The following is a 14,083-nucleotide window of genomic DNA, read 5'->3' as shown; positions in this document are numbered from 1 at the left end:
TAGCAGTTCTGAATTCCTAAATTTCTGTACTATTTATGTAATCTGTTTTAGATATTTTAGGATTTTTTCTTGATCTTTTGACATCAAGATATTTTGTAATTATTTTCCTATAAATACTTCATAATTTAAAGTAGTAAAGGTTGGTGTGGATGTAAAAGAAAGGGCCATTGATGTAAAGTTGTTCCACTAAGTTCCAGTTGACACATTTCACTAATACATAATCTTTTATAGGATTTCCGTGTCAAATTTTTTGGTGAAGTGATCTTCTCTTTGTTATTTTGGTTTCTCTATTTTTCATATGTGTTTCTTTTCTCTATTGTTTTAAAGAAAATTAAGTTTAGGATTTGTTTTAATAGCACCCTATTCTGGCTTAAAACAATATAAATGTTTTCTACTGAAGTTAAGCAATATAATTCTTAATTTCTCTCTGCTTAATGGATACTTAATCATTTATTCTTTCTACATCTCATTAAACATATAAGATCCAATAAATCTGCCTACCTTGCCCTATTAGACCTGTCTGTAAATGCTGAAATAAATCCATTTGAAGTATATTGACTCCATTACCCAATGGTGTACTATTACATTCTCAACCAAACAACCAAACCAAATCTAAAACCAAACCCTCGAATTTCCAAAACTAGCCTAATAGCTCAATATAAAAAAGTCTAAATTTCAAAGAGAAATCCCTCTCTGAAGCTGAGAGGGCTAGATCCCAGTTTCCAAAGTGTTTTTGTGGTTACCTTTGTATTTATTTCATGGTCCTAGGAAATACAGAGTGACAACACACTCATTGATACCCTAGTTAGCACATCTTTGTCGAGTTGGTGTCCATCCAGTCATTTTTTACTCCTTCTTGGAATTCCTCCTTCTGACCCACTATGACCTAGAATCTAAGCCACATGTTTTCTTCTTCATCTCATTTCTGACTTTACCCCAGGAGGTTTCCACCATTTTTATCCCTTGTGATTGCCACTCTTCTATTAGCCAATTTTCGTAGTTTGAGCCTTGGGTCCTTTTTTCCATCATCATGATCTGCTTGGCTGACCATCCTATTTCACTTCGTGTTTTACCCTTTCTTGGAGGAACTATTGTAATGAGTGGTCCTATTAGCTAACCTCTTGTCCTTCTTATGTCACGAGAGGTTCCAAGATTTCTGGAACCAGTTGTTATCCTCTATACCAATCATCCCCCAAGAGGAGCTTTCATTAAGCTCTTTTCAGACTTTAGAAAAGATTGTCGAGTGAAATTATCTACTTCACGCTCTTTAAATTACCTGAAGTGTCGTCTACCAAGTATAATTTTAACCCTTTGTCGGACTGGGATAGACTAGTTACAAAAAAGGAACACCTTAGTCTACAATGGCTTGGAGGTTCCCCATTTTATACTTTTATCTCTTTTCCAGGCTTGGGGGACAATTTTACGAAAAAGGAACTTATAAAAAGAGAAGGGAGGGAAAAAAATTCCATTAGTCATCGAAATGGTAATGCTAGCTGTGTCACCCTTTAACATGGCAACTATCTATATCATTATCTCATAGCTTGGTTTTATCTTTCCTAGGAGTCATACCATCCATATGAGTCTCTTTACTCCTCTGATTGTTTACTCTTCTAGTCACATGGAGCATGCTTCGATGCCTCCTACATCATTGCATGATATCACATGATGCTCATTACTCATGCTGCCAAGTCACTCTTGTGTCATGTCGCTATGTGTTCAATGGAAGTATCAGCCTGGGTCGGCCATCTGAAGTAACCTATTGACCCTTTTGAGTCGGTCATCCCCCTATCAGTTCTACTTCGCCACTTCATTACTTTTGTTATCTCAAAATCAGACCCTGATAGGCTACTGGTCAGGTTGACTCTAAGTAACTATTTCAAACCTACTTTAGGCTGAGGCTTAGCCTCCTCAACCTGAGAGGGCTCTCTCTAGATGGGCTAATGATTTTGATTAAGATAAGATGGCTAACTCTTGTCGAACAACTATCACAAATATGAATGCTGGAAACATATTAAACAACTATCCATTGGGCTTATGGAGTCAACAACACCTCAATCATAACAAAGATCTTGACCTTACATGGAAGTCAGGGCATTCAGCATTTGAATATTCATAATATACACTCATAAGGAACCACACAGTTTATAGATGCATACAGGAAATCAGAGCACATTCAGTGAATTCTGAGTGATTATACATCCATACCACTGTAAACAAAACTAAGAAGAAGACAACATCACACATTCTGAATATGAAAAATCCTTCATGAATCCTGAGAAGTAAAATCAAAACTATATTACTGAAAGTGAGTCTTTTACATAAGCCAAATACTATGCTCTGTTATAAAGTTTTCCAACCCCCATTACATTGTTATTTCAGCTATATATAGAGTTCTTATTCTAACTGATCGAGATTCCTCCTCCAGCATGAGGGGAACTCGAAAACTACTTCTAATGACACCTATCAACCATTTAACTAACTAATAAATACAACAAAGTGTTGACTGGAGTTTTTTTATAGTTCTAAATCCACTATGACTCTAACTCCATAACAGCCTTGGTCTACAATCATTTTCGTTCTCTGACATCTGGTCCTCTTTCAGTTTGGCTGAGCTGGATGTTTAATGCTCCATGTTGACCTTGAATGCTGAATCTTTTTAACTGCTCAGAAATATTAGGAGACTACCCTTGCTTCTCGGCTTCAGTTTTCCCCAAAATATTCGAATGCAAAGAAGCATGTCTTTTATTCTTTAATTACCCAAAATGTAGAAGATTGCCACGTCCTTGATGCGTTGTAAACTTTTCCCATGTACCTATGTGATGACAAAACCTTTCAAAAAGATTTGCTGCTTTGTCAATCATAATTGATCAGCTGAATTGTAACATACAGCTACAGCAGTTTCGTAGCGCGCTACGAAACTGCTGTGTAATTTCAAAAACACAGTCTTCCTTTCATAGCTAAATGATCGCCAGTGTTCATGGTTTAAGCACCTTACTCCCTTGATCATTTTGACAAGATTTTCTTGCAACTTTTCAAGAAACAGATATTTCTCCTGAGGAAAAGATGCAATGACACCAATAACACCATTGACTATTTCAAATATAACTGTATGAATCTGGCTGGTACCTCACTGGCTGATTAATGGATGCATTGCCTGTTTGCCCTTGGATCTCCTTGATTTCGTGGGTTTACCTGCCCCAGAATTTTACGATTGTGCCAACGTAGAGTTTTGGGATGATTGGGCAAGTGCGATTGCATTTAAAAGAGCTACACCAACATGAGCTTGTTACCTATATTACAAGCCAATATCTCTAGTAACACGAGAATGAGAAAACTATTCTCAAAAGTTCTCCCATTCATAAGCCAATATTTTATGCCAAAAGGTACTTGAGGTATTACATTAAAATAATACCGTGAACCAAAAAACTTGTAAAAGAATTTGATGCTTAATGCATGCACTACGAACCATCTGAAGGATTTGCCACACCATGATCTCTGTAAATCTCAAACTCATCAGGACTCCACCGGCATACAAGGTTGAGGTGGAATGTAGCCATTTGAACACCCATTAAATGTAGTATGCGAGATGCTTCGGGTGATATTGGCTCTCCTTCTCGGCAAACTACATGATCTGCTACTAATTCTATCACACCTTTATTTAATCGAACTGGCATCCCCTGCTTCCGCAGAAATGGTTCCATCTCATGCGTGAATTGTTCCAAAGGACCTTCATTCAACTCAACCGTTTCTGTTGCAAGTGATCCAGTCCTTGCAAAATCACGCTCTTCAAAAGTTTCAAAAATTCTCATAACCTCTTCTTTTGGTAGATTGGAAAAGAATAGACCACATTCACCATGTAACATCTCACTAGCTTTATGAATACCATCCTTGACTTCATCAGCAGCTGTGCGACCCAATGCAATCTGTAATACTTTGTTTGATCCTAGAAAGAACCTGCTGCTACCTTTTAATCGGTCCCTGAGATCTTTGAACTTCACATTCCGCATATTCTCAAATGAGAAAACATATACTGAGATGTAATCCTCCACAACTTGCCTCACTTGATTCACTATTGATTCCTTATGCTCCCGTCCCTTCTTTTGGTTTTAGAAAGAGTCACCATTTTGTTGCGCTTAGACTTCGACATCTTTGATGCTGGGAGTAAATTAGAGCAGAACAAAGGCCAAAGTAGCAAACACGCTTAATAGAATACAACGTCAGAGCAAGGGTTTATCTTCGAATAGAGTTTTTGTCGCGTTAAATCTCGTTGAAGGTGTTGCTTTGTGCCTTTTAAATGAGAGACATGTGGAATACAGTCAAATCCCACCGCATTTAGGCCCTTTCCCAGGTCGTCCAATCCAGGTATTGTTAACATTAATAATATTATGGCCTCTGCTGCTGCAGTGTACCCATGACGGCCACATTTAGACTGCAATTCTCTTGAACCATCATCACGGAGCTCCCATTTGTATAACTGAATCTTTTGATTGATGCCAACAAGCAACTTTCCATTAAGTGCATTCAGATCGTAAACAGAACCCTTTGTCTCCTTCTTAGCAACAACTGGAACATGTGCCAATACCAAGACACCTAACGACCTAAAACACAGCTGATTCTGATAAGTATGACAGCTGGGTGAGATTTGCTATGGATCAGCACAAAATCACCTGGATCGGGTTTCTGCACTACGAAATCACATGAAACATGTTGCGCTGCGAAAACACCTAAAACTGACTTATGCGCTACGAAATCACTTAAGGAATTTTGTAGCACATAATAACCTTTGAACAGAGCTGACATATGGAAATTGTGTGAATTATGAGACCAGTGGTGAATGAGAATGCATAGTGGACTCCTAAGACTCAGACTCTAAGGCAAACAAAAACTCAAACTTAGACTAGCACCGAATTTTTTTACCATCAAACTAATGTGAGCGGTTTTGAAATCAGAATTCTTAAGTGATAACAGTGGCTCCACTTGGGATAGTGTGCTCCTGTAGTACACTAAGAACTCGCAGGTCCAGTGCCTTATCCATTTATGACAAACAGAAATTTGCTTGACAAGCATCCCCTTCAAGATTCTGGGGGCTTCACTTCATCATCTGCATACCTCACATTGTCAATTTTCTGTGACGAAGACTGTCTAGTTGAACCAGGCTCAGACATTTCATGTACTCCATCTGTTATATGTAGTGACATTGTACTTGATTTGCCACCAGTTTCAAGAGCAGAATGTAAGCTTGCATCATTAGCACTGTTGTGCTGATCATCACTCCACCCAACTGGAGCAGAAATTAAATCCCCATCTTTGAACTCCTCTGCTTCATCATAAAAGCATTCCTCTTCCTCTCTACCAGTATAACTTAACTGTTTTTGATTGGCACCACCAGCAGATAAGAGATGGAAAAATGAATCATAATCAGGATCACTCATATCCATGCCAAATCCAGTCTTTTCAGCTGGAAATATCCTGTCTTCTTGAAAATTTTGAAGCGCATTCCCGATTGTGTCTACTTTTACCTTCAATCGTTTAAGCTTTTTACGCATACGAAAGGGTCCTTCAGTAGGGCAGAGCTGCCACTCAGGTTCTTGATTTACAGAAGATTTCTTCATAGGCCATATTCCACGTTCATGTACAAGCTGTTGAATATGACTCTGCCATTCACTTTCAGCATGAAGGATCCATCCATATTTGTCCTGCCGCACAACTCTCTTCCGACGAGCCTCTATGCCTTTTGTTCGTACCCCAGGAAATTTTACCGCACCTGCTATATATTGCATCCACATAATTGCAGCACATTGTTCCAAGACCTTACAAATACTTTGTTTAGAAGCATCGAGCCACTCATAGAATTTTGTTTGATTATTTCCTAACAACTTATCAAAGCCTCCATGTAAGATATCCAATGGTTGTCCCTGGTTTGGTTTCGGTACCAGTAGTTCCTCCAAAGCAGCACGGCAATTTAACAATAGATACCTGATAATATCAGTGGCCATGTTTTTTGCATTTTGTCTTTGATCCCAAAGCAATGAAATCAAGTTCACACAAAGACAACAAATAAGATCAGTATCAGAATTGTTTGGGCAGAATATTAGCCTTTTGTGAGCAATCAATAACTGTAGAACTGTGCATGTATTGACTCCAGAAGAATCTGTAGTTGGAACACCAGCTGCATTTCTTTTAAGTTCAAGATGTAAGCTCATATGTGAAAGTATGTCATCCTCGCCAATGGAACTTAAGAATGAAGGTGAAAAGCAATACATTATCATACGATTTGTGTTTTTCAATAAAGCTTGTACATATACTTCTATTGGTTTTCTTCCTTTTGTTAGTGAGAGAATGCTTTTGCCAGCTGGCATTGCTTCTTCAACACGGCCATCTTTGTTGGCAAGCTGCAGCATGGACAACAAAAATTCTAATGCTTTTAATGCCTCCCCTGGCAGGCTTGAGTTTGATGATCACCGTAGGAGAGAGAAGTCTATATCTACTAAAAAAAATAAATGCTCAGTCAACCTTGAGCTTATTTGCATTTTCCTACCTACCTACCCTATCAGCTGCAATCTTCTTTCAGCTTAATCAATGTGAAATTTCCAATGTAGCCAATCATTTGTCTTATCTGATATTTGAGTTTTTTTACTGCATCGTAGTTCAGAGTAACTATGATATTGTGATGACCACATCAACTCATAATATATTTGATCTTCATAATGCAAATGGAAATGAAAGACCGGAGTGCAAAGCTTGTCCATATATTCACTTATAGGGTCAAAGAATACATGGTTATGTTGGTGATCATCATAACATTCTACATCTTTAGACAGCTGATTTTCAACCATACAAGATTCTTTTGATATGCTATCGAACTGCTTTTCTGAATGCTGCCTACAAACAATGTAATTTTCCTCTTTCTTATGATCATTTATTGCTGTAAGCTGCTGAGAAGTTTGACATAAAAAACCAACCTTTTCCTCTGCCTGAGGGTCGTAAAAGCTATCTTCCAGTACTTCTTCTTGCTGTTTGCAATCAATTTCATATTCTTTATGATCAAAAGACTGACAAATCCGCTGCATCTTTTCATTCATGTCAAAGGATGAAACATGGTTTTCACAAATAAACCCCTGCTGATCTTCATGTTGCGTTTCATGAGATGTTATACTTTCTTCTTGGTGCTGAAATGCATTGTTATGAAGAGCCTCTAAAATTTCTTCATCCATAAATTCATCATCATCATAACAGTCCTCCAAATATTGAATAAAACTCGTAGAATGTTTACAACAATCTTTGACCAGCAATAAGGAGGGATGACACTCTTTATACATGTCATAGAACACATCATGGAAATCAGCAAGAGAATATAATGAACCATTTTCCAAACTTTTATACCAATACCATGCCTTTCCTTCTAAAGTGGTCATAAACATCCTCATGAGACAATCCTCAGGAAAGTAAACCTTAAGACTGCGTACATGCATATGGAACCTAACCAAATGAAGAGCATCATTGTCTTTCTTTTCATCTTTGAATATCGGAAGATCCTCTAACCAATCAACCTCTGGCATAGGATTTGGAAAACCAGGGATATGAGACCGATTCATAGGAGCATACCTGGCATTCATTCTTGTAGTGGAATTCATCTTGAAACTTCATCAAGCTACTGATCTTCTAGCAGTGGAGTCACCTTCCAATTTCTTATTCGATGTGTGGAGTCACCAAGGTAGTTTTGCAGCCTCAAAAAGATGTCTGAGCTCCTGCTACCTTCAAAAGTTCAACCATTGATTTCGGGAATGAATAATCTTCAGACTCCCGGCAGACGCACCAAAATGTTATCTCAAAATCAGACCCTGATAGGCTACTGGTCAGGTTGACTCTAAGTAACTATTTCAAACCTACTTTAGGCTGAGGCTTAGCCTCCTCAACCTGAGAGGGCTCTCTCTAGATGGGCTAATGATTTTGATTAAGATAAGATGGCTAACTCTTGTAGAACAACTTTGACAAATATGAATGCTGGAAACATATTAAACAACTATCCATTGGGCTTATGGAGTCAACAACACCTCAATCATAACAAAGATCTTGACCTTACATGGAAGTCAGGGCATTCAGCATTTGAATATTCAGAATATACACTCATAAGGAACCACACAGTTTATAGATGCATACAGGAAATCAGAGCACATTCAGTGAATTCTGAGTGATTATACATCCATACCACTGTAAACAAAACTAAGAAGAAGACAACATCACACATTCTGAATATGAAAAATCCTTCATGAATCCTGAGAAGTAAAATCAAAACTATATTACTGAAAGTGAGTCTTTTACATAAGCCAAATACTATGCTCTGTTATAAAGTTTTCCAACCCCCATTACATTGTTGTTTCAGCTATATATAGAGTTCTTATTCTAACTGATCGAGATTCCTCCTCCAGCATGAGGGGAACTCGAAAACTACTTCTAATGACACCTATCAACCATTTAACTAACTAATAAATACAACAAAGTGTTGACTGGAGGCTTTTTAGAGTTCTAAATCCACTATGACTCTAACTCCATAACAGCCTTGGTCTACAATCATTTTCGTTCTCTTACATCTGGTCCTCTTTCAGTTTGGCTAAGTTGGATGTTTAATGCTCCATGTTGACCTTGAATGCTGAATCTTTTTAACTGCTCAGAAATATTAGGAGACTACCCTTGCTTCTCGGCTTTAGTTTTCCCCAAAATAGTCGAATGCAAAGAAGCATGTCTTTTATTCTTTAATTACCCAAAATGTAGAAGATTGCCACGTCCTTGATGCGTTGTAAGCTTTTCCCATGTACCTATGTGATGACAAAACCTTTCAAAAAGATTTGCTGCTTTGTCAATCATAATTGATCAACTGAATTGTAACATACAACTACAGCAGTTTCGTAGCGCGCTACGAAACTGCTGTGTAATTTCAAAAACACAGTCTTCCTTTCATAGCTAAATGATCGCCAGTGTTCATGGTTTAAGCACCTTACTCCCTTGATCGTTTTGACAAGATTTGCTTGCAACTTTTCAAGAAACAGATATTTCTCCTGAGGAAAAGATGCAATGACACCAATAACACCATTGACTGTTTCAAATATAACTGTATGAATCTGGCTGGTACCTCACTGGCTGATTAATGGATGCATTGCCTGTTTGCCCTTGGATCTCCTTGATTTCGTGGGTTTACCTGCCCCAGAATTTTACGATTGTGCCAACGTAGAGTTTTGGGATGATTGGGCAGGTGCGATTGCATTTAAAAGAGCTACACCAACATGAGCTTGTTACCTATATTACAAACCAATAACTCTAGTAACACTAGAATGAGAAAACTATTCTCAGAAGTTCTCCCATTCATAAGCCAATATTTTATGCCAAAAGGAACTTGAGGTATTACATTAAAATAATACCGTGAACCAAAAAACTTGTAAAAGAATTTGATGCTTAATGCATGCACTACGAACCATCTGAAGGATTTGCCACACCATGATCTCTGTAAATCTCAAACTCATCAGGACTCCACCGGCATACAAGGTTGAGGTGGAATGTAGCCATTTGAACACACATTAAATGTAGTATGCGAGATGCTTCAGGTGATATTGGCTCTCCTTCTCGGCAAACTACATGATCTGCTACTAATTCTATCACACCTTTATTTAATCGAACTGGCATCCCCTGCTTCCGCAGAAATGGTTCCATCTCATGCGTGAATTGTTCCAAAGGACCTTCATTCAACTCAACCGTTTCTGTTGCAAGTGATCCAGTCCTTGCAAAATCACGCTCTTCAAAAGTTTCAAAAATTCTCATAACCTCTTCTTTTGGTAGATTGGAAAAGAATAGACCACATTCACCATGTAACATCTCACTAGCTTTATGAATACCTTCGTTGACTTCATCAGCAGTTGTGCGACCCAATGCAATCTGTAATACTTTGTTTGATCCTAGAAAGAACCTGCTGCTACCTTTTAATCGGTCCCTGAGATCTTTGAACTTCACATTCCGCATATTCTCAAATGAGAAAACATATACTGAGATGTAATCCTCCACAGCTTGCCTCACTTGATTCACTATTGATTCCTTATGCTCCCGTCCCTTCTTTTGGTTTTAGAAAGAGTCACCATTTTGTTGCGCTTAGACTTCGGCATCTTTGATGGTGGGAGTAAATTAGATCAGAACAAAGGCCAAAGTAGCAAACACGCTTAACAGAATACAGTGTCAGAGCAAGGGTTTATCTTCGAATAGAGTTTTTGTCACGTTAAATATCGTTGAAGGTGTTGCTTTGTGCCTTTTAAATGAGAGACATGTGGAATACATTCAAATCCCACCGCATTTAGGCCCTTTCCCAGGCCGTCCAATCCGGGTATTGTTAACATTAATAATATTATGGCCTCTGCTGCTGCAGTGTACCCATGACGGCCACATTTAGACTGCAATTATCTTGAACCATCATCACGGAGCTCCCATTTGTATAACTGAATCTTTTTATTGATGCCAACAAGCAACTTTCCATTAAGTGCATTCAGATCGTAAACAGAACCCTTTGTCTCCTTCTCAGCAACAACTGCAACATGTGCCAATACCAAGACACCTAACGACCTAAAACACAGCTGATTCTGATAAGTATGACAGCTGGGTGAGATTTGCTATGGATCAGCACAAAATCACCTGGACCGGGTTTCTGCGCTACGAAATCACATGAAACATGTTGCGCTGCGAAAACACCTAAAACTGACTTATGCGCTACGAAATCACTTAAGGAGTTTTGTAGCACATAATAACCTTTGAACAGAGCTGACACATGGAAATTGTGTGAATTATGAGACCAGTGGTGAATGAGAATGCATAGTGGACTCCTAAGACTCAGACTCTAAGGCAAACAAAAACTCAAACTTAGACTAGCACCGAATTTTTTTACCATCAAACTAATGTGAGCGGTTTTGAAATCAGAATTCTTAAGTGATAACAACTTCATCCATTCATCAAATCATCCTAGTTTGTTCTATGTTAATTGATGGGGGACACATCAAGGCCCTCCTTCTATGGATCTTCTATTTTCAACTTCATATCATTATCCAGGAGCTTGATCTAGTAATGGGTAGTACCTTGGATGTTGTAGACCTAAGTGACAAGCTTCCTTGTGATTGAATATGGGTTTACATCATTGGCTCCTGATTGATCGAGTTCACTAGTGTTCGACATAAGTTCATGTATTCACACTTAGTGGACTACACAAGGTACCTTGGGGTTCATTTTCCTCATTGGTGGATTACCTTATGTCTGTTACTGGTTTACCTCATTCCCTTATAATCAGGTGGTTTCTACCATGTTCGACTTCAGCTCATATATTTACAAGATCTAGATTTGTATAATCAAGGTTATGTCAAAGACCCTCGGTTAGGGACATCTTACTCTTATAGGGCATCACTCGCAGGTTGCATTGGAGTTATGTATTATTGATGTACTTTGAGGGCTATCTTGAGACACTTCTTTGTCTATCATGTATCCATAGTCCTACTGATGTATACTGTGACATAGATCCACATTGTATTTGTTGGTGGCTATGCTCTATCTGTTGAGTCACATGGATCCACTGTGTATGTCTTCATGGCCATGTTCTAGCATTTCATGTCATGGATCCATAGTGTATTTTATGGCGGCCATGTTCAACATCTTATTTTGACTGAGCATGGGTATGCCTGTCTCAGGAAAGTTATTAACAGAGTTGAGACTTCATCACTTGATTTCCTATAATCTAGCTTCATAGTCTTGGCTCCTTCCTCCCATTTTGAGCATTGAGTATTATTGTAATGAATTTTAGCCATCAATTTCTCTTCTGACCTCATGCATTAGGGGGCATATGTTATAACCCTATTTTCCACTCCATTTTAGTGAGAGAAACCCAATATCAAATTACCTCAGTTGTTTGGCTTAAAGTTGTCCCTTTTCACATTTTATTTTACTTATGTGAGATTTATCCCATGATAGATGGGTGAAATTACATAACTGAGAAATTTATAATAGTTATTTTTCAAAACTATTATAATTATGAGCTAATATCTATTTCATAATTGAGATAATTGAGAAAAAGTTCATAATTGTGAAAAATATTTCTAGAGTTTTCCATTCCCAAGGAGATCAAATTTACCCACTTGTGTATGAGTTGGCTAGAGGTACATTATTGCAGAATTTTCCTAACTTCTCAATCCCCTAGGTGTCTAGATACATTATCCTAGAGGATGGAATGAGCCTTTATAATCTCACCAAGAGGAAAGGGAGAGAGTGTCCAAACTATAGCATAAGAGCTCTACGGGAGAGGAGACCATACTACAAGTTGCAGGAGAGGATATCCTTTGCTAGAAGGCATACATTTTATGTAATTTAATTTATATGGTTAATAGAAATCTATTTTCCTTCCCCTTATGTCAGTTTTATAGTAATCTATATGTTTGATTTCTAGATGCTTGGAGCTGACGATCTTCTATGGAAGATCACTTGTCATCTTTTTCTTGTCGTGTTTGTGTGCAGGTTTTGGATTAGGAGTGGATGAAAGAGATAGCTCAAGTGGAGCACAAATATTCTGCATTAGGTCCATAACCCTTCACCAACTTGTGAGGAGGCAAGGTACTTTCTCATACTTTGTATCAATAGAAATTGCATCGAAACTGCATGGATGGCCATTCAGATTGGGGATCGTTATTCGATTATCTTAGCCATTATATATTTTTTTCTAGTGATCTGAATCGGGCATGAGATCACGGAGAAATCACTCCTTTCATAAATAAATGAAACAATGAACTTGTCTTATGTAATTGCATGCTTGAATCAGGATCTTCTCACAATTTGATGCCATTGTTTGTTATGGAGAAATTAGGGCTGCAAATAACAAGACCATATAAAGATCTGCGTTCTTTTTACTCTAAGAGATTAAAATATCTAGGGTTGATTAAAGAATCGGTGGTCAATTTTTCTCATATGTCTGTGGAGAGTGTTGTAATGGATATTATAGTGGTTGATATCCATGTGAGGTTTGGTATGCTCTTGTCCAGATCATGGGGATCGAAAATTGGAGGATCCATTAAAATGGATTTAACATATGCTACCATTCCTATTTTTGGTGGAGAAGAGTGGCAATTATATAGAGAAGCGAGATTTGTAAAGACAATTACAAGGACCGATTGTTTGAATAATGCCCCTGTGTATGGTAAAGAGAAAGATTTTTCTTATTTCCTATTCAAGGAAGATGATCAAATCATGGATGAGACACAAGTAGAATGTTTTGTTTGACTAGACCAATAATCACTAGAGTGTGACAAAGTATGGAAGCTATACTTTGATGGTTCTTATTCCAGGGAAGGAAATGGGGTAGGTGTATTGTTGGTATCCCTAGAAGGCAGCTTGATCCCTCTCTCTTTCAAGCTGGAGTTTGAAGCCACAAATAATGTTGTTGAATATGAAGCTTTGCTACTAGGTATGCAAGTTTCCATGAATATCAACATTGGGTGCTTGGCAATGTTTGGGGATTCAGAGCTGGTGGTGAAATGAATCCAAAGTCAATGCCAAACCAAAAATCCAAGATTGAAGGCCTACCAAAGTGAGGTATGGGATCTAATTGAGAACTTTTTCTTAGATTTTAATATCCAATTTTTTCCCATAGATGGAAATTGGATGGATGATTCCTTAATTTTATCTACCAGTAACTTCAAGCCTCCTCAAAACCCCTTGCTCAGATACGAAATTGAATTCAGATATAGGCCTTCAATACCTTATCTAAAATCTTACAAGATTGATTATTTGCACAATTTTATCAACATTAACTACAGTTGCATAAGTGTGAAGGAAAGAGGGAAATTGACTATTAATATTCCATAAACATAAACTTGAGAGCAACAAATGACATAATAGCATAAAGAGAAGAAGTAAACACGACAAATTGTAGACAGAGTTCGTCCCTCCTGGACTATGTCTCTAGGTCCACTTCCAAGTGGGTGACTATTTTATTAGGAAATGATCCAAAGAGTTTCTTTACATGATATTTCACCAATTTAAATATGCATATGGGAAATGTTGGTTACTGTAG

General features: G+C 37.9%; 2 pseudogenes; both read right to left on the bottom strand.

Moving 5' to 3' along the window:
- Positions 1-3,446: 3,446 nt before the first annotated feature.
- LOC149186862 (uncharacterized) lies at positions 3,447-4,147 on the bottom strand (annotated as a pseudogene).
- Positions 4,148-9,330: 5,183 nt separating this feature from the next.
- On the bottom strand, positions 9,331-10,151 carry LOC149186861 (uncharacterized; annotated as a pseudogene).
- Between the last annotated feature and the right edge of the window lie 3,932 nt (positions 10,152-14,083).

Source organism: Pinus tabuliformis, chromosome 3_1 (genome assembly GCF_031772625.1).
Source record: "Pinus tabuliformis cultivar Carrire ecotype Pingquan chromosome 3_1, CPIR1, whole genome shotgun sequence".
Lineage (NCBI taxonomy): Eukaryota > Viridiplantae > Streptophyta > Pinopsida > Pinales > Pinaceae > Pinus > Pinus tabuliformis.
Note: the sequence above shows the minus strand (reverse complement) of the source record. Positions and strands in the feature narration are given on the sequence as shown.